The sequence below is a fragment of the Sapajus apella genome, unplaced genomic scaffold (assembly GCF_009761245.1).
Source record: "Sapajus apella isolate SASKATOON/1434 unplaced genomic scaffold, GSC_monkey_1.0 scaffold7, whole genome shotgun sequence".
NCBI lineage: Eukaryota > Metazoa > Chordata > Mammalia > Primates > Cebidae > Sapajus > Sapajus apella.
This window is the reverse complement of record NW_022436947.1, coordinates 32,589,914-32,617,362: the sequence shown is the minus strand read 5'-3', so window position 1 is coordinate 32,617,362 and position 27,449 is coordinate 32,589,914. Positions and strand designations below refer to the sequence as shown.

Sequence of the window (27,449 nt, the reverse complement as noted above, 5' to 3'; positions counted from 1 at the left end):
CAATGTATCTTTAAACAAGTACTTAAAAACCCCAGTGATCTGGGCTTAATTTCTCCTACAAACATGACTTCCTTTTATTTCCATATAAATTACCTTTTTGGTTTGATGATTCATTTCTGTTTTTCTTTCTGTGTCAGTCCTTTGATATGCCGCAAATTTTCCTGCCTGCTTGTCTTTGCTTATTCTATTTCATTTGCCTGGAATGCCTTTATCCACCATATTTTCTTATCAAAGTCCATTACAGATCAGTAAAAAGGTCATCTCCAGGAAACATGAGCTGATCACCAGAACTAGAAGTTATTTCACCACCACCCCTGAATCCCTGAAATTCCTTGTTTTAAACATCACATACATTGGTAGATATATATTAATAAATAGGCTGTGAGTGTACACATAAGGTATACATGCTCTCTACTCAGCCAGGCAAGGATTTTGTCTCTCTCATCTTTGTAGCCCTCTCCCATCACCTAATATAGCATGCCTTGCATATTGGAAGTGTCCACTGCATATTGGAGAGTATGAGCACAAACACACTCATAGAACACTGAGATCCTTCCCATAGCAAACTCCTACCTGAAGTAACAGGTTCAATCATGTCCTCTCATTAACGAAGAGAGGTGGGGCGAGCAATGTCTCTCTCAAGAAGGTGGGAGGGTTGTTATTATTACAAACTGGTGTAGCTCCCACAAGTTTAAGTACTGAATAATTTATGTAATTTTTACTTGCATAATTGCGCATTTTTATAATGTCCATCTTTCCCAATAAACTGCACGTCTCCTGAGGGCAGGGACGATATCTGTCCTATCCCCCACTGCATCCTCATAGCCCACTGCAGCGCCTGGCACATGGTAGGTAGTAAAGAAATATTTGGAGGAAAAAAAATAATAAATGAAAGGAGGAAAGGGGGAAAAAAAAGGAGACTTTACAGTCTTTGAAGCTGAGGTTGCATTTGGATAGTCTGGCAGTCATCTACCCAAGGCTGTATTTATATTTATACCACTTGATTTAAAAACCAATCTCTTGTTAATATGGTCAAATTAGTTGTAAGATCATGTCTGTGTGGAGAATAGAGCTTAAATGTCAACAGGAAAATGAAATAATCCTAATATATTTTGCTAGCAATCAAGTTCTGATTTGAACATGATTAAAACTGTAGTAGCACACTTCTTGCAAAACAAATTTAAAAAGAATATGCTAGGCCAGGCATGGTGGCTCATGCCTGTAATCCCAGCACTTTGGGAGGTTGAGGCGGGTGGATCACCTGAGGTCAGGAGTTTGAGACCACCCTGGCCAACATGGTGAAATCCTGTCTCTACTAAAAATGCAATAATTAACTGGGTGTGGTGGCAGGTGTGTGTAATCCCAGCTACTTGGGAGGCTGAGGTGGGAGAATTGCTTGAACCCAGGAGGTGGGGGCTGAAGTGAGTGAGATCGCATCACTGTACTCCAGCCTGAGTGACAGAGCAAGACCCCATCTCCGAAAAAAAAAAAAAAGTTAAACAGAAACATTATCCTTACATAAATATTATTTTGTGAATAAAACATCCATACTATGTGGCTTCATTTAAGAGCCAGGAAATGTCTTTCCATATTATAATATCCAAACATTCATTAAGCATTGAGACACAGGTATAAAAGCTCACTCAACCATCTCTGAACAAATACAAATCAGACTATCTTTCTGCATGTGCAAAGCACATCTAGATCATTTAGTCAAATTTAATTAGTTCTCTCATGAGTTTTTGGTTGAAACCCTAATTGTAGATTCACATAAGCTTTAGGGAAGATAAAAATAAATGTCACAAATGGCACTAAAACACATGGATCTTACATATTATATATATTGAGATAAAAGAGCCAAACTCTGAAGAGGAAAACAGTTTATTTGTCTGATTTCTGTGTCATGCTGATGGAGATTATTGAACCTAAGTGCCAAGTTCTCCGGACAGGAGCTGGAGAACTAATACACTTCCCAATAGATGTACTAATAAATTGTAACACTTATAAGATCTAAACAGCTACATACAATTTCTATTGTAAGTTCTTCATGTATTTTGCCTGGATGCATTAACTACATATTCACCCTCCAATATAGAGAAAATCCTTAGACAAATTCATGTAAAAGAAAGTATCAATCAACCTCTATGCTTTTTCAGAGTATACATGGAGTAAACTATTACACATCAAATCACAGTGTTTTATTTTTAAAAGTTACGTTTTTTAAAAAAATTGAAAGCACTTACTTAAAGAGACATGAGTAAACAAATCCTCATACTGCTGGAAGGTCATGAACTATGATAACTGAAGATGAGAGCTCTCCTCAGAAGTTTTAAGTTAAACTACACCATTAGCCACAAATCTTCTCTAGTGTAGGTTCTGTTAGAGGAGGACAAAGCAATGATCCAGCCCATCCTCTAGCTCCTGCCCATGGAAAATCACCCACTCCTGCGACGTATGCCCTTATGGGTGAAAGTCCAAATGCCTAAGAACATGCATTAAGTTCCCAGCACTCAATCAAACTGAAAATGATTGAGCTTTCTCTCAGTGAGAGTAATGTACTCTGCACGCTGCACAAAGAAAAACCATAGCTTTGCACTCTCGGTATTGACGTCAATGCCTTGACTCAGTAGGAGCCCATCTGTCTTGTACTTTACCTTGTAAAATGATGGTCATTCTTCATTAAATGAGAATCACGAACTAAAACTAAATTGTTAATGTAATTATACTATGATGAATAAAATCCCAATTTGAAATAGCAGCATGATTTTTAATCAAGGGTAAGGAGTATGTTAGTGCAATATAGCTTACAATGTGCAAAAAATATTTGCCATTTGCTCATTTTATGAGCATGATTGAATATAAGCATGATTGAATGAGACAAACAGTAGGTTCGTCTTCTGAAAAACAGATCACCTTGTTATTTAAAATCACACAAACTGCTAAAAGGACTGACAGTAATGATAAACAGCAAAGCCTTTTCATAGCTCATTTCATATAACTCCATTCAGAGCAACTTTTCATATGTCACCTATAGAATCTGTGAAACAGAAAGGGGGAAAATCCCTTCCTTGGCAAACTTTTCATCATTAGAAAATAAATGCAATTCAAGGTTCCCTTATTTCTTTTGCCTCAAATTCATATTAAATCACAGAGCAAATATTCCCCTGCATTACTTACTATGTATTTCAAAAGAAAACCCTACAGTTTTGACAAAGGATTCACATCAAACCTGAGAGAAACAGCTCTCCTGTTGCTTACTTAAGAAGTCTTGTCTTTAGAAAGAAAATGAAACCTTTATTTTTCTCTCAAATGAAGGATGAAATTATATTAATTAAAAAAATCAGCTCTCTACCAGAATTTGAAGGCCATGCATTACTTGCCATTTCATTCTGCTCTATTTGGGCTTTTCAGCATCCCAAAATGGGTGGGTTCCACGCTGGTCGAACACATAACATGATCTGTACTCTCCAAGCAGATAAACAAATATGCTTATGTGACTCGATGCCCTTTGACACACTAAATTGTTTGGGTGCCTCATCAGTGACTCGAGTCAGTGAGTGGATAACTAAGTGGGTATGACATCATCTTGACCGTGAAAGGCATTTTTCAGCAGTCAACTTGGGGATGGTCACTTTTTATATTTTAAATATTTTCCATAAGGAAGATGCACATGAATGCACACCCCTAGCCCATGCTGTACTTTGCAATTACAGATTTTGAGTCTGAGACTGTGGAGGAAAGGTTAGAAAGAAATGGACAATGATGACTAATAATGAACACATCAACAGAGTCGCAGTTACATCTACACAACTACACGATCATGAATGTACCTCAGAAAAAAGTAGTCTGGGATAACAGGACTATAGAGATGGTAATGATCAAACAAGACAAACTGTGTGAAGCTTTAAGGGCCATGTTTATAATTTCTTGCTTGTTTAAAGGAATCTTCCATAGTAGAGCCTCTACCAAGAATTTAGGAACTAGAACCCGGAATAGTACCTAAGGAATGGTGAACAATGAACAGGTGGTTTGTACCCAAATAACAGATGATGGAACAACATCTTGATAATAGCTCAAAATCTCTACACCTTAGAGCACTATAACTAATTATCTTATGTGATATTCATAAAAACCCCAGAAAACAGAAAAACAGGTATTTCTATCCATTTACCAGACAAGGAAAAAATCCAACTGGCCACCATTCACTGAGCCTTTTCCGTGTCCCAGACATGGCGATGGGTCCCCTCCAGACATTAACTTGTCTTCCCAGGAATCCCAGAAGGTAACTTCTATTATATTTCTCAATTGACTGATAAGGAATCCAAGGTGTAGGATGGTATCACTTGCTTAAGGACAAATGATATGTGAAGTACCTGATCTACAGCTCCAGTTGTGGAATGTTCTGGAGCTTTTAGCCACCTCACACTGCCACACCCCAAGAGATCTCTAGCATTTCCCTTCCTCCTATATCATCTTAATTTGTAATTAGTCAATAAGCAAACAGAATTACCAAGTTTGGTTACTGATGTTAAAAAAAGAAAACTTCTAATGGTTTCTGAATATCTATGGAAGATCTTCACAGTGTTGCCCATGGCACAACTTTAGGAGATTCTTCACACCGGATTCCATGTGAATAGTACCCCATGGACTTCTACTACACATGGGCCCTGGCCTAGTAAAGGAAGAACAATTTTAGATAATGTAGACAAGATGTACTTTAAAAGTAGTCAGTGTGTGCACATGGTACAATATTCATAAAGTACAAAAGACCATAGAGTGCAAAGCAAGCAACCAGCAACCCGCTTTGTCCCTTAGGAAGCCAGCATTCTTACCAAGTTTTGTGAATCCTTCTAGAGAGAGTTCAGGCATAAAGAAATATACAATTATATTAAGCAATAGTTTAAGGACATTTTAGATTTAGAAAATTATTAAAAAGCTTTTGGGACACTGACGTTAGATCACCAAAATTACCAAGCTCTTTCAATGAAATCTAGTTATTTGCAACACACATGATCATCTGAATACAGGATTTTCACATCTCTTTTACTTAGCACAACAATAACAAAAAAGAAAATAGAACAATATGAGACAATGATATAACTAAGAGATCTAAGACAAAGGATGAAGCATGGTTAATGAAAAGCTCACGTGTATGAGACGAATAGCAACCCTGATCAACACTTTCAAGGCTTGTCCAGGCAGCTACCTGATGACAGTTGTCAGGAGTGGCTTCAGGGATGAGAAAGCTGATTGGGAAAGGAAAGACGGCTGCATAAAGAGAGGAAGGAACTAGTTCTTTGCAAAGAACTTCAAAGACGGTGAAGCTCATCCCACCCTCCAATCCAATCAGAATTCACTAAGCAGAGTCGGGAGGGCATTGCTGCACTCTGAATGGCTGCCACGCTCACAGTCTTTCTTCTGCATTGACCTCATCACTCTGACCAAGGCAAAAAGAATCAGGGTGGGTGTTCAGCCTCTGTCTGAACAAAGGCAGGGAGCCGTGTACAGCCTGTGAGTTGACTTGGCTTCTTGAAAGGGACTGAAGAGTGACCAAATGAGTGGTGACAAATTCCTTTCTCATAGAGAGGGCGAATGTGAGACAGAGAGAGAGTGAGTGAGTCAGCGGTTTGGAGCAGGAACAAAAGCCAAAGGTCAAATCGAGGCAAGGCAGTAGGAGCAATCATGAGTAAGCAAAAGATATGAGGCGTCAGGTACAGAAAAAGGCCAGTGGGCAGCAGAGGATCAACAGCAACAGAGACAGAGAAGGACTGAGTGGTCATGACATCAGCAGAACACTGGATCAGTGATAACAAGCACCTACTACTCTTGCACTGCAATCACCAGGCCTCTAAATCTCTTAGTACCCCAAACAACATTCCAATTCTCTAGGAAGTTTGCCACACTAGTGACTGAGATGGAGACATCTTCCTGTCTTGTGTATGCTACAACACACTTTCATTAGTATGGTAGGTGGTCTGTTGCACTGGTGGCCCCAGGAAGCACTCCTCCCAGTATCCATGCCCTTGCATAGTCTCCTTACACAATAAGCTTGGCCGTGTCACGTCCTTTGGCCAGTGGGATGTTTAGCAAGCATTATGTGAACGGAGACGTAATGACCATTTGCACACTGCAGCTTATCCGTAATGTTCCCTCTGGGAAGTATGAGCCATCCTACTGATGATGAGAAGCCAGTGGAAAGATACCCTGGGAGATAAGAGATCATCCTGGACTCTCTGGCCCCAGCTGGGCTCCCAGCTAAAATAGCTGAGCCAGTGACTTGTTAAACTACATGCAACAGAAGAACCATCCTGTCAACCCTCAGGATTATGAGAAATAATAAACTGTTGTTGCTTTAAGTCACAAAATTTGGGAATGGTTTGTTATATAGCCACAGATATCTGCAATGAGTTAAGATAAACTGAGACTGGCTGTTTCTTGCAACCGGAAACATACTAACATGCACATTTAGGGGGACTGATGATTCAAACGTGAAGGTCTCCTTACAAAGTCATGGCTAGAACCACAGGAATTCTAAATTAGTAAATAGTGTGGTGATGTACACTTTTCTTCAAAACTAATCTAACCTTTTCAGTTTTTCTAGATTATTTTCTGTAAATATGTTGGTGCAGCCAAAGGGCACATACTTAACTTACATTTCTCACACAAAACTTATAGTCAGAATAAATAAAAGGTGGTTAACACTATTATTTTAGCATAAATTTGTTTATGCCAAAATATTATTATTTTAGCATAATTGTAAATTATGCCTAATTTATTGTCTTAGGCACTATATTAATTTATTTCTAAAGCAGAATAGTAAAGATTAAGGCAGAGAACAGGATGGAACCTATACTCCAGTAAGAAATTAATCTAAAAGTCTCAGTGCTTAACATAATACAGTTGATACTTGGCCCGTCCTGTTCTCTGCCTTAATCTTTGCTACCCCTTCTACTTTCCCATCTCCGTGAATTATACTAGAACTCTGGCTGATCATGGCCCCAGCTTCTATTCTTCTCACTCTCCCACAAGACAGGTCATCTGGAGAAAGCAGGGAGGAGAGATGGGAAGGCCAAACCACAGAGACAGGCCTCCTCCTTCCTCACAAGGTCCACTTTTCAGCTGATTCCTTTCAGATTAGAAAATAGAAACAAAGATCTATTTAAAACCAAAAATGGAAAGTAGGAAACTGCTCTAAAAGTGAGGTCTGAGAAATGAAAATTTAGTTCTGAATATGGGTCTTCAGAGCAACATATTCAGAAACATTTGTAGTGTCACTGAAACAAGCTCTAGCTCTATTTATCTTCCTGTAAACTGAGATTTCTACAAATAGCACTGAGAAGATGTAAGGATCAGAAACAGTTTAATAAAAACTTAAGCAAAGAAAGGTCCTTCAGGATACTAATATTCTAAACATGCTATACCTTATCCGCGTGTCAAGAAAACAACGCATGGCAAAATGGTGGCCATTTAATAGTAAAAAATAGCATTTTGAAATGACTGGCAGGCTAGTCACTTATGAAAAACATTGCGTCACATTTCAAAGATAAACCTGCTATGCTTATTGAATGGTACGGACCACTCAGGGTAGGGATGCAGTGCACAGGTCAAAATCTCAGTATCTACTCCTTTCCTAATGAGTGTGAAGGGTGGTAGTGCAGGAGAAGAGCGAGCAGGAGAGAGAATTAACCTACACTCCAGTAAGAAATTAATCTAGAAGTCTCAGTGCTTAACATAATACAGTTGATACTTGGCCTGTGCTATTGTACAGTGTGGGTGTGCAGGCACCTCTGCTCCAGGCTGACAGAGGTGCCACCATTGTGTGATGCTGTTATCTCAACAAATGTCTTCCAAAGTCCCCATGCTCTCCTGCTCTTACCTTCCTCCAACCAGAAGTGCTGCATACATCTTTTGCTCACAACACATTGGCCAGAAGTAGTCAATGACTCCAATCAGCAGAGAGTCTGGGAAATGCTGGGGTGCATGTGGAATATTTAGTGAGCACTAGTATTTCTGCCATGGGGAGCATGCCCTATTTACAATCAATCTGAAGTGCCTTTTCTGGAAAGAGTTTCAGAAGTGACATCCCAGAGGATGGCCATCTTATTTTTTCATCTTGGTGATTTGTCAGGCGGCTGGATGATGCTGACGGGTTGTGTGGGTGCTAGCTGGTTGAAGCTACCTCCTCTGTCTTCCTCCCAGCTGCATCTATAAACCATTCTTTTTGATAACTTGGGCTTCCCGCAAAGAAGGGCCTGGGCATGTGGGTTGGAAAGGCAAAATGCCCAGATTTACCAAATCCAAAGTGCATCACTCCCAACATGCCACAGATTACTATAATCTTCCCAGCCACATTTCAAAATATATTTGCCATGGTATCCAGGCTCTCCATAATCATAACAGAACCATGAAAATGAGAAATAGAGATGGATGTGACATGAAAAATTGTATTTTCCACTTGCTATCAGTGCACGGGAAGGTGCATTATCACAAACCAAATAGCTGAAAATTCTTCATGCCAGCCCGAGGCTGTTTCACATAAAGAACAAATCTCAGTCACTTACTGATATGCATGTTGTATTACAAAGGACTTACCAGCAAAACAGCAGAGTAATGCATGAAATATTTAACTCCTGGTGCATTTAATTTCCTTTATACAGGCTATGTGAATATCTGCCTTTATAAAAAATAAATAAATCAACGAGTGGCCATTTGTTTGCAAGAAAATTTATCCGGTTTACTCCAAAGAACATCCGTCTCCCGATCATTTAGAATATAACTCAGCTTTCTGGAAGTTAAATATTAACTCCTCAGAATCCCATGTCCTCTGTGAAAGGTAAGTACACAAAAACATGAATGTTAGAAACAATGTTCCCTGTACTGTGAGATTTAATCAACCCAACAATTTAAGAGCTTTGGAACAGTCTGCTCCCTGTACTAAATTCTGCTGTCTGTGGCTTCTCAGGAACAACTTTTTCTATAACATCACACTCTCTTTTCACCACCACTTAAATGGACTCCATACAAAGAATATATTCCAATGTGATGATTCAAAAGAAACGTGAATTCGAAGAGTAGTTAAGGTAGAAATAAAGTGATCATACAACCCAGCAATCCGACTGCTCAGTATATATCTAAAAGAAATCAGTATATAAGAGAGATATCTTCACTCCCATGTTTGTTGCAGCACTATTCACAATAGTCAAAATTTGGAAGCCATGTATAAGTGTCCATCAACACATAAATGGATAAAGAAAATGTACTACTTATATATAATGGAATACTACTTAGCCATAAAAAGAGTGAGGACAGGCTCAATGGCTCATGCCTCTAATCCCAGCACTTTGGGAGGCCAAGGCAGGAGGATTGCTTGCACTCAGGAGTTCAAGACCAACCTGGGTAACAACACAAAACTCTGTCTCCACACACACACATACACACACACAAATACAAAAAATGATGAGCTGGGCATGATAGCAAGTGCCTATAGTCCCAGCTACTCAGGAGGCTGAGGTGGGAAGATGGCTTGAGCCCGGGAGGCAGAGGTTGCAGTGAGCCAATATTGCACTTCACACCAGTCTGGATGACAGAATCAGATCCTGTCTCAAAAAAAAAAAAAAAAAAAAAAAAGATCCTGTCATTTATAACAATAAAATAAGCCAGGCACAGAAAGACAAACATCATATGTTCTCACTTATTTGTAGGATCTAAAAATCAAAACAACTAAACTCATGGAGCTAGAGAGCAGAAGAATGGTCACTTGAGACTGGGAAGGGTAGTGGGAGGGTGGCTGGGGTGAAAGTGGGGATGGTTACAACGTACAAAACAATTAGAAAGAACAAGACCTAGTATTTGATAGCACAACAGGGTGGCTATGGTCAACAATTTAATTGTACCTCTTAAAATAACTAAAAGGGTATAATTGGATTGTCTGTAACACAAAGGATAAATGCTTGAAGGAAGTGATACCCCATATACATGATGTGCTTATTATGCATTGCATGCCTCTATCAAAACATCTCATATATCCCATAAATATGAGGTTAAAAAGTACATAAAACACCTACTATGTACTCACAAAAATTAAAATTAAATTTTTTTTAAGTTTTTGAAAAATGAAAAAATGAAAGAGCAGTTTAGGAATGTGTTTCTGGCCAAAATATCTAACCTCCTAGGGACTCAGAACAGAAAAGCCTCTGGTTTTTATCAAAGTTGGTTGATGAGAACGATAACCTAGAATTACTGCCTCTCTGTGTCTTTTCAGTTTAATTTTCATGGACAACTTTGTGTGGATAAACTGAGCATTTATTTTGTAAAGATAAGTATTTGTGTCCTCTGGAAAGAAACATGGAAAGTAAGAAAAAAGTGGGATAAGGAGGACAAAGAAAAAGCAAGAAAAGAAGAAATGATTTGGAAGTAATACTTTTCCAAGTTACGTTGTGGTGATTCCTATCATTTTTTATTCATTCAGAAATTGTGGTCACTCACCAACAAACTGGGCTAAAAATACTTACAAAAATAATTTCTTTAAATATATTAAATGAATCACAAAGACTTCAAGACAACTTTACTAGAAGATCCCTTGTAAGGGCTTATGCTTTGAAGGTCTCTAAGGCCTGCCTACCTACACTTAACACTGAATTATGAGAGGCAAATCTGCTATGATAGAAGGGAAGTCAAATAAACCAGTCACCAACAGTGATGGCCACTGAGATGCCAGGACAGAGGGAAAACCAAGACCAGAAATTGGAAGACAGCTACATATTAGATCCTTTGAGTCTGCTGGTTGTTGTGTCTGGGCACAAGCAGGAATGGGGAAGTGAGTACCAGCCACATGGTGCTGTCTCAACCAAGGGAAGAATGAGGTGGACAGGCCAAACAAGTCTTCGCCCAGTCTCCTTTCAAAGAGGAGTGGGCTCGGAGCTCTCAGCTGAGCAATGGTTTCTGAGTGGCATCACCCACTGCACCTGTGTCCAGTGGTGCCAAGTTGGGTAACACAAAACAACATTTTGGGGAGAAGATGATTCAAAAGCCTGGCAGAAGTGAGCTATGATGGCATCACTACCCTCTAGCCTGGTGACAGTGAGAGACTGTTTTGAAAAAAAAAAAAAAAAGGCTGGCAGAGCATCCAATAGAGTTTACAAATGAAAGGATTGGGTAAAGAATGAAATTCAGGGAGGTGGCAGCAGAAAGAGCACCAAGGAGACCACTAAGAACAAGATTTGAGACCAAGAACATAGGAGATAGAACCTACAGGCATCCTTAGAGCTAGAAAGAATAACTGCATGTAATTTTTATCAGGTGTTGGGTGTGGCTGTCATTCAGGAATGGGCAGAAGAAATGGTTAAAAGTCCTGCTCGTGTATGGACAGCAGGCTGAGAATTAAGCAGGAAAAGTTGGGTGGATTCTTGCCTGCCAAAGTTGGATACTCCTCACTGTGCAGCTTCTTAAAAATGTCCAGTTATTCTGTCTGAGGAAGGCTTTCCAAATTTAGGTTTCTGTCTCCCTCGAGAATTTTAAATAAGAATATTGTAGGCCCTTGCTAGAGTATGAAACACTAATTGTTTATCTCTAACTCCTCTCACAAGCCTTGCAGAGAAAACAGTTTTTATTTTTTGGAATATCTAAATACCGTTCTATTCACAGGTACCCCCAAACCTAAAACAAAAGTTAAAAAATACTCTTTCAGAAATAGCTCTAGAAGATCTGTTAATACTCAGCAGGAGTTTGGTTTTAACTTCAAATTTTTATCAAAGTTGGTTATAAGAACAGGAGACAGATAAATCCCAGTGTTTTCTCTGTACATTTAAGTGAAGACACCTAGTTTTCTGTACAGATTTTGTAAATTGGGCTAAGCCATCAGACAAGCTAACAAGCAAGAAGAAGGAAAATGGTCATGTTTGAAAGATGTACTTTGGTTTCAACTGAGAGCAAAGGTTTGGATGGAGATGAGTTGTTCTCTACACAATTCTAAGAAAATTTTGCCCAAGATGGGGAAGCAAGTGATAATAATCTCTACACTGGATGCTGAAAATTTTAAGTCGATGGCAAACCTACAAAATTGAGAAGAAAGTGCAGGCTACTGTGCAGAGGCAGCAATGTCTGAGTGGATTTTCAGACCAGGTCGTTTATGAAATGACACAACTTACAGGGAAGAGTGTCATTTTTACTTAGAAACTTTAAAGCTGCAGCATCATCTCAGTGTCTAAGAGCACTTAGAGTTCTTTGCAGGACTGGTTTCAAAAATTTTATTAAAAACATGTATTGGAAAACCATTAGGTTTTAGCTGCTGGGGGGATTCAAATACGAATTCAATGTAATTCACACCCCAGAAGTGCTCAAAGCTGGGCTTGGGAGAGGGCAGTGAGCTGTATGAGAATATAATTAATGCAAAACAATGTGGTAAGTGCTCCGCCAGGAGCTGGATCTGGGCCCTGTGGGAGCAGAGAGCAAGATGCATCTGCTTGTGCTCAAGAGTGAAGAGGAAAGACTCTGGGAGGTGAAACCTGAGCTCTGCTTTGCCTGGGAAGAGTAACAATAATACTTGAGAAGAGGTAAGCCATGAGTAAAGTCCAAGGGTATGGTGTGTTTCTGGCAAGTACCCAGAGGGGGACGAAGGATACTAGGTGAGGGTAATGAGGCAGAAATGTAAAGTTGGTGCCCGTTGTAAGGGGACATAAATGCTGTTACTGAGTTTTGTCTTTATTCTAATATCAGATGAGTTTCAAAGTGCTAAGCTGGATAAGTGAGTTAAAGAACTTTTCTTTGAAACAGACTATCAAGGGTGCCATCTTCTCATGCACAGAGTGAAATGTGCAGGGAATTTTAGATGATTCAATTAAATTTAACTCAATCACCTAAAAATCAGTTATGTACAGATTGATGAATGCCTGAGGCTGAGGGTGGTCAGAGAGGAGACTGATGGCAAATAGGCAGGAGGGAGTTCTTCTGAGTACTGTGCTTAGCAGCAGGGATGACAGAAGGCTGCTGGGGCCAAGTTACAATTATTTACAATGGCGATATACTCAGCCTCCTCCTATCACCACCCCAACCACGAAACCACAAAGCTACCAGAAACTGCCAAATCCCTGGCTCTAGCATCCAGGCAATTGTTAGTCATTGTTCTAAAGAATAAAATTCAATAGTTTGTCCATCCTTGGCATAAAATATAAGAGAATATCTCTGTGACCTTGGCTAGGTACATTTCTTAGGTAAGACACCAAAAGAAAAAAACTGATAAACTTAACATCATCAAAATTAAATACATCTGCTCTTCAAACGACACCAATAAGAAAATGCAGACAAGCCACAGACTATTTTACAAATCATGTATCCAATAAAGGACTTGTATTTACAACATGTAGAAAAACTCTTACAACACAAAACTAAGAAGACAAAATAACTCAACAAAAGGATGCGCATTTTCTTAGAGATCTCTCCAAAGAAGATATACAAATATCTAACAAGCACATGAAAAGATACTCAATATCATTTATCATTAAGGAAATGCAAATTAAAATCACAATGTGATACTACCACCACACACCCACTTGAATGGCTACATTCATAAAGACTGATGATGCCCAGTGTTGGCGAGGCTGCAGAGAAACTGGAACCTTCACATATTTCTATGGAAACATAAAAACATATAGCCATACACAAAAAAAATTCAGCTTTTTTTTTTTTTTGAGATGGGGGCTAGCTTTGCCCCCCAGGCTGGAATGCAACAGCATGATCTCAGCTAACTGCAACCTCCGCCTCCTGGGCTCAGCCATCCTCCTACCTCCTCCCAAGTAGCTGGGACCACAGGCATGTGCTCCACCATACCTGGCTAATACTTTTATTACTTATAGAGACCAGGTTTCACTATATTACCCAGACTGGTCTTGAATTCCTAAGTTTAAGTAATCTACCCACCTGGACCTCCCAAGTGCTTGGATTAAAAGCAAGAGCCACCATGCCCAACCTGGCAATTTCTTAAAAGTTAAATAGTCACCTACCATACAATCTGGCAATTCCACTCTTTTTCCTAAGAGCACTGAAAACATATAACCACACAAAGACTTGTATGCAAATGTACACAGCAGCATTATTTATAATAATGAAAAATTGGAAATAAACTCAATGACCATCAACTGGTGAAAGAATAAGCAAAAGGTGGTATATTCATATAATGGAAAAGTATTCAGCAATAACAAAGAGTGAACTACTAATATATGCAACAACATGCGACATGGATGAAACCTCAAAACTATGCTGAGTAAAAGGAGCCAGACACAAAAGGCTATCTACGATTCTACTTACTTGAAATTTTTAGAAACGCAGAACTATAGGCCAGGCACAGTGGTTCATGCCTGTAATCTCAGCACTTTGGGAGTCCAACGTAGGTGGATCACTTGAGATTAGGAGTTTGAGACCAGACTCTCCAACATGGCAAAAACCCAGTTTCTACTAAAACTACAGCTGGGCATGGTGCATGCCTGTAATCCAGTTATTCTGGTGGGTGAGGCATGAGAATCACTTGAACCCAGGAGGTGGAGGTTGCAGTGAGCCGAGATCAGGCCACTGTATGCCAACCTGGGTGACAAAGCAAGACTCAAAAAAAAAAAAAAAAAAAAAAGAAAAAAGAAAGAGTGGAGGGAGGGGGAGGGAGGCAAAACTATAGAATTACAGAACAGATTAGTGGCTGCTGGGCCTGGGGTAGAAGACGAGACTGACTATAAACAGGTAGGAGAGAATTTTGTCAGTCAACAGCTGTTTTCTATAGCTAGATTGCAGTGAAGTTTGCACAACTGTTAAAAATGCATTAAAACTTACCAAACTACACTTAAGATGGGTAGATTTTGTGGTATATAAACTATACTTCAATAAAACTATAAATAAGAAAGTTTACTGGAATATCCTGTGCTTTCCAAATCAAGACACCTTTCAGAAGATACACTTATAGCCTTCGCCCCGGCAAGTGCTTTCAAATATAATATTCTAGTCCCAGTATAAATTCAATATACCTATTTCTAAACACAGACTATTAAGCAATACTGAGAGAAATGGCAAGCATATTAGCATATGAATCTAAATGTATTATTGAAAGAGCAGTTTTAAGAGAAGTATAGACAGCAGCCTATTCTAGTGAAAATAAATAATGTCAATGAAAATAAGCTACATCTGTCATTTTCATGAAAAAATTGTTTCTCTCACCATCTGCAAATCAATTTCCTTATTAAAAGTTTGTTACAATTTTCAGTATTTCTTGAAATGATTTTTATGATCTATTAAGACTCACTTCTACATAACCTTGATTTCAAATCAAAATTGCTTTTAACTTCACATTCACTTCCAGCCCATCGAAGGCATGTGAGCTATTAAACGTTAAGTCAGGCAGAGAGGATCAGCTTCACCAAGCATCTCAGATGAGAGCGTTCGCACCCTTCTCTTCTTCACATGCCACACTTCGCCTGGCGTGCTGAGGATTATGAATACTTTTCTAAGTCAATGCTACTGATTTCTATCTTCCTAAGCAAAAATAAGCCCCCAGAAGTAGAGATTTAAAAAAGAAAACATATCAAGCTCAGTCTCCGTTTCTGAGAAGTCCATTTCCTCACACAGAGAAGGAGTCTGGGTCTCTGCCTGTTACAGGAGGTGGTTGTCTGTGTGCTGTGAGGGGAATTCTGCCAATTTCCTTCAGCAATTAACACCCTCAGCTTCAGGGCTGAAACACGCTCCGGGTTGTCCTTTGGCTGAAAGCCCGCTAAAATGGCAATAACTCCCTCCAACCACAACAGCCCTGCGTGTGGTATTTTCTCTTCATATTCCTCCTGCTCCTGGTCCTTCAGCTTTACATTATTCCCGCTCTCCAAAAATTCTACTCTTCACTTCCTTTTCTTTCCAGCTTAGGTCCCATGGGCCACCCTTCATTTTTCTGACCAGCCCTCTCACCTCCTTTTCCCCCTTGTTTTTACACCATAAGTTTTTGTCTAGGGAAACACCCCAATTCAGAACAGTTTTGCCTATAAAAACATGAAGCCCAAATTTCCTATGTGACAGAACCACATGGGAGAAAGTGATAAAGCAAAAAGAGGATAGGCTGTTGAGTCAGAGCCTAGTTAAAATTCTGGTGCTGTCACTTAGAAGCTGTGTTGCATTGGTTATGTTCAAAAAACTCTGTGTGCCTTAGTTTCCTTACTTGTGGGGCTAATTTACCTACCCCCGGGGCTATTGAGATATATATGTGATGAGCATAGCAATGTGGCAGGAGCTTAGGGGATCCTTAGTAAATGGTGACTGTTAAAATCAAGGCCTATCATGACACAGCCTCTGCGTACATTTCTAGCCTTCTCTCTTGTTGCTCACTCTGTCACAAGCCTAGCAAACAGGCACTCTGATGATTACCTTCACTGCTGTTCTCTCTACCCAGTCTGCTTTCTCTACTTTCTACTTGGTTTCCCATCCTCCTTGTGGCCTGGATAATGCCTGTTCATTCCTGGAGACTCCACTAAAATGTCAACCATTAGAACTGCGGCATCAAAAACAGCAGCAACTAGTCAAATGTGGCTACTCACATTCAAATTAAGATTAACAAAAATTAAAAATCCAGTTCCTCAGTCACACTGTCCACAATTTGAGTGCCCAACAGCCACATAGGGGTGTCTAGTGGCTACTGTGTTGGAACAATACAGAACAGAACATTTTCATCATCACAGAAAGTTCTATTGGACAGAGTTTCTCTAGAGGAAAATGTCTTTGTTAATCCTCTTCTAAAGATCTCATGCATACTTTTATAAGCATACTTATCACTTCCTATATTGAGTGTTGATTCTTTTACTCAATAAATTGTAAGCCTTTTGAAGTGTCACTTAAATCCATACGAATTTGCTAAATGAACTGTTGAATGATTGGTTAAAAAGCCTTTCTAAAAATAAAAGTCAAGTAACAACAGATGCTGGCCAGGCTGTGGAGAAATAGAAACGTTTCAACGCTATTGATGGAAATGTAAATCAGTTCAACCATTGTGGAAGACCTAGAACCAGAAATACCATTTGACCCAGCAATCCCATTATTGGGTATATACCTGAAGGACAAGAAATAATTCTATTATAAAGATACATGCATGTGCATGTTCATTGCAGCACTATTCACAATAGTAAGGACATGGAATCAACCCAAATGCCGATCAGTGATAGATCAGATAAAGAAAATGTGGTACATATACACCAGGGAATACCATGCAGCCATAAAAAGGAATGAGGTCATGTCCTTTTCAGGACCTGAATGGAACCAGAAGCCAATACTCTCAGCAACTAATGCAGGAACAGAAAACCAAACACCGCATGTTCTCACTTATAAATGGGAGCTGAACAATGAGAACACATGGACGCAGGGAAGGGAACAACACACACTGGGGTCTGTTGGAGGGGTGGAGGGAGGGAGAGCATCAGGATAAATAGCTACTGCATGCGGGGCTTAATATTAAGGTGATGGATTGATAGGGGCAGCAAACCACCATGGCACATATTTACCTATGTAACAAACCTGCACATCCTGCACATGTACCCAGGAACTTAAAATAACATGAAATTTGAATTTTTAAAAAATCTTTTAAAAAAATAAACATTTTAATTGTCTGGAAGCCCAGACCCATGAAGAAAGAGTGCCTGATATCTTTGCTTTCAGAATCTGGTCCTGAGTGGTTTTGTGTAGTTTTGCTTCCTATTCCATTTTTCAACCCATTTCTAATCCTTAACCCCTTCAGGCAAGCCAAGCTCTCCACCATGTGGCCAGGATTTCTTGATGTCCAAGAAAGGGCATTAAACAATATGGCTCCTGAGAAAACATCTAATATCAGATAAGTCATCGAACATAAAAGTTCATCTCTGTACTCACAGTGCCAGAGTCAGTGCCTGGCCCACAGTAAATACCTAATGCATATTTATTGAAAAAAATGAATCGGTTGTTATTTTATCAGGGACTATGATCTCAGGGAGGAATGAGGTACAAGGGGAGAGATGCTGGAAAGGAGGGAGAGCCGATATGGAGGAGTACTGAGCTGCCGGGTGTGACTGACTACTCAATCCCCAGACCACACTGCCAAGAAGGTGGATAAACGGCAGCTCAGAACCATCCCTGAGATGGAGTAGGGAAAGAGAAGAACTTATTCCCAGGGTGTGCTTGGTCTAAGATTCACCCCCTTGCACCTCCGGGTTGTGCATTCCAGAGCATGGGCACCAGTGGGCTCTGCAGTGATGTCAACATGGGAGCCTTGGGTGGGAGATGAGAAGGGTACTGGTGTGAAATTGGCTGGGGCCCACACAGAGCTGGGACAAGAGACGGGGAGGCCGAGGCTCTGGAATGGTGCATAAACAGGTGTCTGGCACAATGTATATAAATTAACCTTTTAAATTATCTAGCCATCATAGGCAGGACCTGAGACTGGAGGATAGGCCATTTGGGGAAGATTTATGATGTGGGGTGGTGCTGTCATATTCAATTCCTGGCAAGGTTCTAGGTACACAGGAAGCATCAATAAAAATCAACTGGTTGATTGCACAGAGGCATCTGAGCAGTCCAGTACGGTAATAGGTACTAGGCTCCTAAACGCAGACAGTGATGGAGGGGAATGAATGTGGGGACATTAGGAGAACTGGTGGACAGAAAAGGGCTGAAAAGAAACTTAATCCACTTTATAATTTTGTCTGGGTCCAGGCTGACTTGGAAATATTCCCTATGTCCTCTCCTTTCTTCTAAAACTACCCCAGCATCCCTTCCAAATTTCCTCTTTAATAAGATTTCCTAAATCTTTATAAAACCCACTTAAGACCCAGGTAAAGGCTGTGATCCTAGGGATCAATAAACTTGACTTTCCACTAGATTTCCCTCAAGCCCAAACACTGATCTCTTTGTTTTCAGCATGTATCACCACTGCCTAAGTTGGGTCTGTTGTCCTGTAAGTAGATAGTACAGCTATATTTTGCTCTAGACATTGTCTACAGCTGACAGGTATCTTTTGGAAAATAAAATGAGCAAATGTTATTGCTGTGTCTATTTACATTTTATTAATCAACAGATTTTTAGCAAATTTTGGTTTTATCTCCATGAATCATAGACAAAAAGCCAAAGACACTCCAAGGAATTCTTTGTTTTAGCACCTTCTTTACAGGCAGAAAGACAGGCATTTCCATTAGAGTTGTTGTATTGGACCCCTCAAAATCCTCTCGATTGCTCCTCTTATTTCAGCCACAGCCTTAGAGACATGTTTTCCTGGAGGCTTTGGGCAGCTTGGCACACATGCTCTCGGACAGTGGCTTCACCTTGACCCTCATAGGGATCTCTTGCTTCCTGCCCTAGGCATCTCTAATCTTTGGTTAACAGTCCTAGGAACCCACTCTGCACTCAACCACAATCCAGCAATGCTGGGGAGTGAGTGTTGTGAAGGCCACTCTAGAAAATGAAGATCTGGAGTCTGTGGTTAAAAGCATTCCATTTCATCCTCTGGCAGAGAGTTCTGAAACACTTCATAAACCCTTTCACCAGTCCACTGGGATCAAACAGCCAATGCAATCATGCAGCCTTGTGTTGGCTCCCCCGCCTCACTCTCTTCCATTCCCCCATCCTGCATTTCTGCTCCTGAGGATCACATTTCCAAACAAGCTACTTATGCACAAGCCCCCAAAAGCTGAACCAGAGACTAAGGCTTGTGCATAAATAGTCTCTAGCTCAGCTTTTAGGGGGCACTAGGCTAACAAGTGGTTGGCAGTCTTAGATTGGGTTTGCAAAATCTCATACCCTGGATTCACGCTGCAAGAATGAATCACCCCATAATTGGTCTCTTGATGCACCCACCACCTCCCCTACAGAAGGACTCCTCAACTACAGTGATGTGTGTGTGTGTGTGTGTGTGTGTGCGCGCGACATGTCTCTTTTTTTCAAGGCTGAAATAGGAAACAGGAGAGAAACAGACATCCCCTGAGAACTTTTGTGGACCCTTGTTTTGGCTCTCTCACTTGTCTCCTTTATGCAAGGAGGACACAGATTTAATGAGGCCAGATAACTCATCCAAGACCACACAGCAATAATTCAAACTGGAATTTGAACCCAGTCCTGTGGATTCAAAGTCCATGATCTTTCAATAGCATGGGAACAGCAGATAAGTTCTTATTACTGTAAGTCTTGAGCATCTTTCTTCTTCCACATGCATTCCCTGAAGATCTACAGGACACACTTTATAGAAGACATGACGTATAGATGTGCAGTTTCACTCTTTTCTGGGGTCATTTCTTCTTAGGTCTCTGCATTTGGTCCTCTTCCATCTCCTTGGAAAAACAAGGTGCTGAGCTGCTTTCCCTGGCTCATTTTGACTCTGAGTGTGAAAAGTCTTCTGCTTTGTTGCTTAGATTTTCCCCTTTTCTTCCTCCACTGGGTCACATACTTTCACCAGGAAGCCTCTTGGCTTATCTTTTTATTCTCCTTTGCTTCATTGGAAGCATAACTACAGACTCCCTTGGTGCAAATTCATTCATTCTAGGTAGAAGCGCAGAAGCTACCACGTGGAGAAGCATTTCCAGACATCTTTACTGTCTCTTCAAGCTTGGCTACCAGCTTGACTTTGGGGAAAACATAGGAAGAAAGGTAAATGACATAAACCCATGGAGACCACTGACACAATCCTCATCTTCCAAGGTGCTTGGTGAGAGTGAGTGTCTCATCTCTATGGTCCCCAAAGGAACCATGTGGTTGCCCTGCAGCAGCAAACCCCCAATTTCATCTCAGGCTCTAGACTCCAGGAGGAATAACTAAATTATATTATCTTATCTGTCTGCTTTATTTCACTGCATTCATGAAACACCTTCAGAGAAAAGAATTTCATTGCTTTTCTTGTCTATTGTTTTTTCTTTTTGTGCAGAAATGAGAACTGATGCTCTTTATCTCCAAGTGTGGGATGAGAATAACAGTAACTCCAAAGGTTAGAAAGAAAGAAATCCTCTGTGCATGAATGACACAAATAGTCAGGCCTCTTCACTAACAGGTGCAAAGGGCCATAAGAGCCAATTGCAGTGTATTGCCCTAACTCTGAGCTTCCGCATCAGGCGGTGCTGAAACAGGGTCTGCCTGCTTCCTGCCAGCGCCATCTGGCAGGTGCTGGTGTGGCCTAGCCATGAGCCAGGCTGCATAATTGCCTCAAATCATGGGGTGCTTCTCTGAAGCCCTTACCCCTACCACCAGCACAACTGTCACACAGAAACCACTTAGGAAACTAGAAGTCATTCATCTGACCCACTCCACAGAGCTTGGCTAACAGACTTATGGGATGACTTAATCAGAAAGCTCATTTTCATGTTGGGTGGATGCCACCGGCAAGGAACGCATGTTAGACAGCTGAAAGTGACCTGGGCCAGGCCTCATACCAATCCAGCAATCTGAAGAGTTCTTGAACTTCATTTGCCCTCTTATACACTCAAGTCTTCCTGTATTCAGTCTTTCCATATTGCATTGCCTGCTGTTTTTAAAACACACCATAATATCACTACTATGTTTAATACTATGTATATGAAAATATAATATGGCTTAGCATCTTTGTTTCCTTTTCTTGCACTCTGGCTGGAGTGCAGTGCGATCTTGGCTCACTGCAACCTCTGTCTCCCAAGTTCAAGCAATTCTCCTGCCTCAGCTTCCCAAGTAGCAGGGATTACAGGCGTGAGCCACCACTCCCAGCTAATTTTTGTGGTTTTGGCAGAGATGGGGTTTCACCATGTCGGCCACGCTGGTCTTGCACTCCTGACCTCAAATGATCTGCCCGCTTTGGCCTCCCAAAGCGCTGGGACTACAGGCAAAAGCCTCCGTGCCTGGCCCGCATAATTTTTCTACTTCCTGTGTAAAGCCCTCTTTTCATTTATCTAGGAAGACATTTAATGCTGCATTACTTTATTTCTAATTATGTTTATATTCTTTATAAGCTGAGTTGTATGTTTTTTTGGCCTAATCAAAAAAAGATACTGCACAACTGGGACTATGGGGAAATCACAAGGGCCTTAAGGTCACTGGGTCCCACCGACAACACAGACTATTCTTCCACCTTTCCTTAAAATGATCACTCTAAAAATGGTCCAACAAACTGGAATTTCAGAAACATCTTCATGCTTCATACCTATTGATACAATATTTATCTTAACTCACATCAATCATTTATACAATACCTATCTTTATTAGTCTCCTAATGGCAATACATTGCTTCTTGTGGGCCACTTGGTAGTTAAGACTAAAAACAAAGACAATTTCTCTGTTTCTGTAACAGACACATAATAACCCTCTTTCCCTGGGTTGTCCTGTGCTAACCAGAAATCAGAGCCTGTATCCCGTCTTACTCATTGACCTCATTGAGTTTCTAGGTTTCTAATTCCATGTGTTTTGAGAGAAAGAAAAAGTTATTCTCTTTTTAAGGTATAAGGCAAACACAACAATCTCAACACCTCTTCTTCCCTCCAACAGCATATGAATAACAGGGGTCTCCAGCTGGATAGGAAATGGATGTTGTCCTTATATTCGTGTAAGAGGAGCTTAGACATCTGAATGTGGAGGTCCATCAAGTGCTCCCAGGGCAATAGTTGCACCTGTGGAACCTCCAGCAGCTTACAGAGCTCCACCTTTTGAAAGATATTCACAGCTAAGTGCACAGCAGCCTGGGCTCATACAGGGCTTCAGGAGACAGAGCCGCATTTAGACAGTAAAGCTGTGTGACAATACCCAGGGCACATTCCCAGCTGTCCCTCCCTTTATCATTTGTAGGACACTGGTGCTTTGCAGTTCTCCTGGATCCTGCATAAGCCCTGGAGCTTTGGGATACAGACTAATGGAATATGCTTGCCCCTGGAAGGCTATACTGGTGGCGGTTCATCCTGTAGATGGATCCCAACGTTCCTCCGTGAGACATAGATAATTTCACAGCACAGCTTTGTTGGGGTCTATCCTGATCTGACCCACTTTAACTGGGTAGAGTCCTCCATGTGTTTCTCATCACCTCCTAGGAACCAGTTTCACACCTGACCTCTATCTTATACTTTTCAAATTACACAGGAAAATTTGGCTTCCTTCTGGAAACTCCTAAACTGCAGAACACTCATGTTTTAACTGCTTCCTCCCTATTAAAATAGTCAACACATATTAAGCACTTACTGTGTGCCAGGCTGTCTGTGCCAAGAAATTTGCAAACATTATCTTACTTGATCTTTACAGGAGTTCTCTGAGTTAGGTATTTACTAACACATAATGGCTTGTTAAGATAAAAGTTTCACAGATGCTTCCAGAATTCATAAAAAACTGCACAGAGTGTCTTTAAGAATTAACTAGCACATTTGTACCCTGATGAGAGAAGTTCTCTTTTAATCATGCCTTTCTTATTTGTCATACCTTTTATAATAAAATACACCATTGATATTCAGCTAAATGAAAGCTGAAGAAAATTGGTGAATGAGAAAGCCAGCGATCATGAAAGTGCTAGAAATATTCAGCAGTTTGAACAGCTCTGAACTGTTTAAATCATTTGAAATTTCCTACCCCCTACATGTGAACTAATTTTCATTGTTTTTCATAAGTTGTTTTCTTTTTCATAGTATTAATGTATTGTATGTGTTTTCAAATATTTTCTCATGTATGAAAAGTGCCATTCCACAGTGTTCTTTGTGAGCTTTCCCTGACATCATTGTTTTCGATGAGGCTTTATGCTTCTCAAAGCAGTGAGATAACAACACAGAAGCCGTGTGCTGGCTCTTTTATTCAGGCTGGCATGGCCTCAACCATTTTGAGTCAAATTTCTGTCTGGTCTAGCAGGACCATTTCCTAAAGTTGTATCCATAGTAGAAAGGCAGATATGAGGAAATGCTGCTATCATACCAATCAGAACAATGCAGGCTTTAGAGTCCTGGGCTGGTAAAGCCTGAATATGATGGCCAAACTGAGCTATTCATACCCAGATGAGGCTTATGGTCATCTGCTCTGTCTCCAAAGGTAATCAGACACTGCACACAAGGTTTACTACAGGTGTGTGTTTTCTAGGTAAATTTAAATGATGTTTTTTTTTTTTGGTGGGGAATCTGAGCCCAAAGAGATAGAGTTCAAATCAGAGCCAGTATCTTCTCTGTCTCTAGATACCCAAAACTTTCATAAAGAGACAATCTCTTACCTTCTGAGAAATATCAATTATTCCCTATGACTCATACCAGCTTCTATATTTGGAACTGGGTCTCCTGCCATCTGATCCATACGCCACACTTCAGGCTATGTTATCCCTAAGCCCACCGCATTCACTTCGGATTGAGGACAAAGGAATAAGAAAGGGCCATCATCTTTATGTGTCTTTTAAAGGACGTTCCTGTCAATGACTATAAAGAGTCTAAGATTTTATCCCACTTACAAGCTAACAAGTTAGCCTATTACAGTTTTATAGAGCAGAGGACAGAAAACTACTGGGTCAAAGACAAAGACTTTATTCCATATAGCAATAGCAGTAGCCAGAGTATCAGTAATTTCTTAAACTGGTTCCTAAAACTCCAGTTATTCCAGCAGGGTGTTATAAAGAGGGCTGCATGACACCCCCCCACACAGCACACTGCACTAAATGAGAGAAAACTGAACTCAGGGAACCAGAATCTTTTATAATAAGCAATAAGCAGCCTTCCACGCTCTAGAAGGAAATGCTTTCTGTTACCTAAGGCTATTTATTACACAGATGTTATTTTAAAAAACAGGTCTGGAACAAAGGGAAACCAGTGCCTCTGCTTGCAAGATGTGTGCAGGACTATAGAGAATTTTTTCCCCAAGAATCCTTTGATTTTGTTGTTGCCAGCTGTGGCAAAAAGGCATGCTGTGGCTATGTAACATAGCAATTGCTACTTCAATAGGCAACCACAAGCTTTCAGTCAGGGTTCTTGGGCTCTTGGCTATGGGCCCTGAGAATTCCATGGTTTCCAAAGAGAATGTAAATATAAGTAATAATGTTTGATTACATGTGTCCATATAAAGGTATTCCACTTTAAAAAGTAACTTAGGAAAAGACGAAAACCCCCAAAAAAGCCCACTTAAAATTTCACACATTTTTTAAAGGGAAATGGCTTTATTCCTTATGCTTTATTTGAATTGGAACACTGCATTTAAATTCTATCAGATTCAGGTTCTTTAGAAAGGAAAGATACGTTTACATATAATCCCAGACAGAATATAAAAAGGACTCCAAAAGAGAATTCTAATTCCAGTCAAGTGACTCACTTTCTACAAATTGTTAATTAAAAGCTCGAGGGTAAAATAGGACAAAAATCCCATCTATTCATTTTCAGATAAGGCTCAGTTCTAATATTATTTTCCCTAGGGCAGTTATTATATCATACGTAGAATCTACTTTAACAGAAGTATTACCTGTTTAACTAGAAAACTATACAGATAATTAAATCCCTGCTATCTCATACAGCTGCCTCGTCTTATGGAATGAATGAGTGCATAACAGGGTTTTTAAACATTGAAGCTTATGTTTAGACATTTCTACATTAATATCTTGAATAAGTAAAATTCATTTACACATTGCTTCACTTTTTTTTTTCCCATTTATTTATTTTATTGCATTTTAGGTTTTGGGGTACATGGGAAGAACATGCAAAATTGTTGCATAGGAACACACGTGGCAGTGTGATTTGCTGTCTTCCTCCCCATCACCTACATCTGGCATTTCTCCCCTTGCTATCTCTCCCCAGCTTCCCACCCCCCACCGTCCCTCCCCTATTTCCCCCCAACTGACCCCAGTGTGTAGTGCTCCCCTCCCTGTGTCCATGTGTTCTCATTGTTCAACACCCGCCTATGAGTGAGAACATGCGGTGTTTGATCTTCTGCTCTTCTGTCAGTTTGCTGAGAATGATGGTTCCAGGTTCATCCATGTCCCTACAAAGGACCCAAACTCATCGTTTTTGATGGCTGCATAATATTCCATGGTGTATATGTGCCACATTTTCCCTATCCAGTCTATCGTCGAAGGGCATTTGGGTTGGTTCCAGGTCTTTGCTATTGCTTCACTTTTAAAGAGAAATGTTTTCTGTTTACTCTGCATTTGTAAAGTGTAAATACAACATTCTTGCCATAAGAGATAAAAGGATTATATTCTCTTCAAAAAAGTGCTTTTACATGAATAAAAGGGAAGTGTATTTGATTTTGTAGAATCACCACAAACAGAACTTAAAGTCATATTAGAAATAGATGCCAACAGAAAGCTGCGAGTTTCCCTACAGACATGAAAAGAAGCAGTAGATGCTCCAAGATTGGGGATCCTGTCCATGGCTGGGTCTGCTCAGTCGTGTGCAGTCCTCTGAAAGGGCGACATCAGACATTCATTAGTAAATGAGTAAGTGGGGGTCAGAATCTAATGGCTATGGTTGCCTTGGAAGCACAAAACTGTGCAGAGATGGCTGTCACAGCCTTTGTGCAAGAGAAACACAACCCACAAAGTATTTCATGTGTCTAAAAGTGCCTAAAAGATGTGGGTGACAGTGACCACAATTCCCCATCATCTCCTGGTTATGTCAGAGTGAAGAAATGAGGGAGATGGGTGGAAGAGGACATGCAATGATCAAGTCTTTCATTTTTAAAACACATCACCACATTCTTTATAGGATTGTTCTGAAGTGTAAGTATTGAGGGAGGAGTGCTGATGGCAGCCTGGTGAATTTAGACATGTGAAATCCAGCTCCTAATAAATCATTCAATACCTGGAACAGTCTAGAGGCATCTTCCTTCATTGCTCTTCTTACGTGCACAGCACTTTGTGCTGGGCTCTGCTCTGCTGCTTCACAGATATTAACTTCTCTTAATCCTCATAGCAACCTTATAAAGTACTATTATCCTTGCTTTACAGAAGAGGAAACTGAGGCACAGTATATGCAGGTTGTTCATGGTCACACAATTGATAAGTGGAAGAACCAGGACTTGAGCCTGGGAAGTGTGGCTTTGGGCTGGGACTACAGGGAGCAAGTGAGGCATTTACCTCAGATGCAAAGGCCAAGGAGGCAACAAAAACTCAGAAATCATGTCTTAGTGCTGTATTCGGAAAAAATCAAAAACAAAACAACAGTAATACAAAACAGCCATTTGAACAAAATATCAAAAGTTTAAATAAGGACAGGATCAGCACTCCTGATTAGACAAGAGAAAAAAGTGTGAAAAGAAATGAAAAAGACTCCAAGAAACAAGGGATTATGTGAAAAGACCTAATCTATGTTTGATAGTTGTACCTGAAGAGGACAGGGAAAATGAATCCAAGCTGGAAAACACTCTTCAAAATATATCCAGGAGAACTTCCCCAACTTAGCAAAGCAGGTCAATATTCAAATACAGGAAATACAAAGAACACCACAGAGATACTCCTCATGAAGAACAACCCCAAGGCACATAATCATCAGATTCACCAGGGTTGAAATGAAGGAAAG

The 27,449-nt window shown here is 40.3% G+C and overlaps 1 protein-coding gene across 50 annotated transcripts in view; it reads right to left on the bottom strand.

Annotated features, from left to right (window-relative positions):
* NRCAM (neuronal cell adhesion molecule) overlaps positions 1 to 27,449 on the bottom strand; it is a 315,121-nt gene that overhangs the window by 95,686 nt on the left and 191,986 nt on the right. For 44 of the 50 annotated variants that reach the window (XR_004268326.1, XR_004268330.1, XR_004268327.1 and 41 more), the window contains one exon: positions 2,244 to 2,376. The exons of the other annotated variants lie outside the window; for them this stretch is intronic. The gene's annotated coding sequence lies outside the window, so the exon portion shown is untranslated. The remainder of the gene's footprint in view (positions 1 to 2,243; positions 2,377 to 27,449) is intronic. 50 annotated transcript variants of the gene reach the window in all.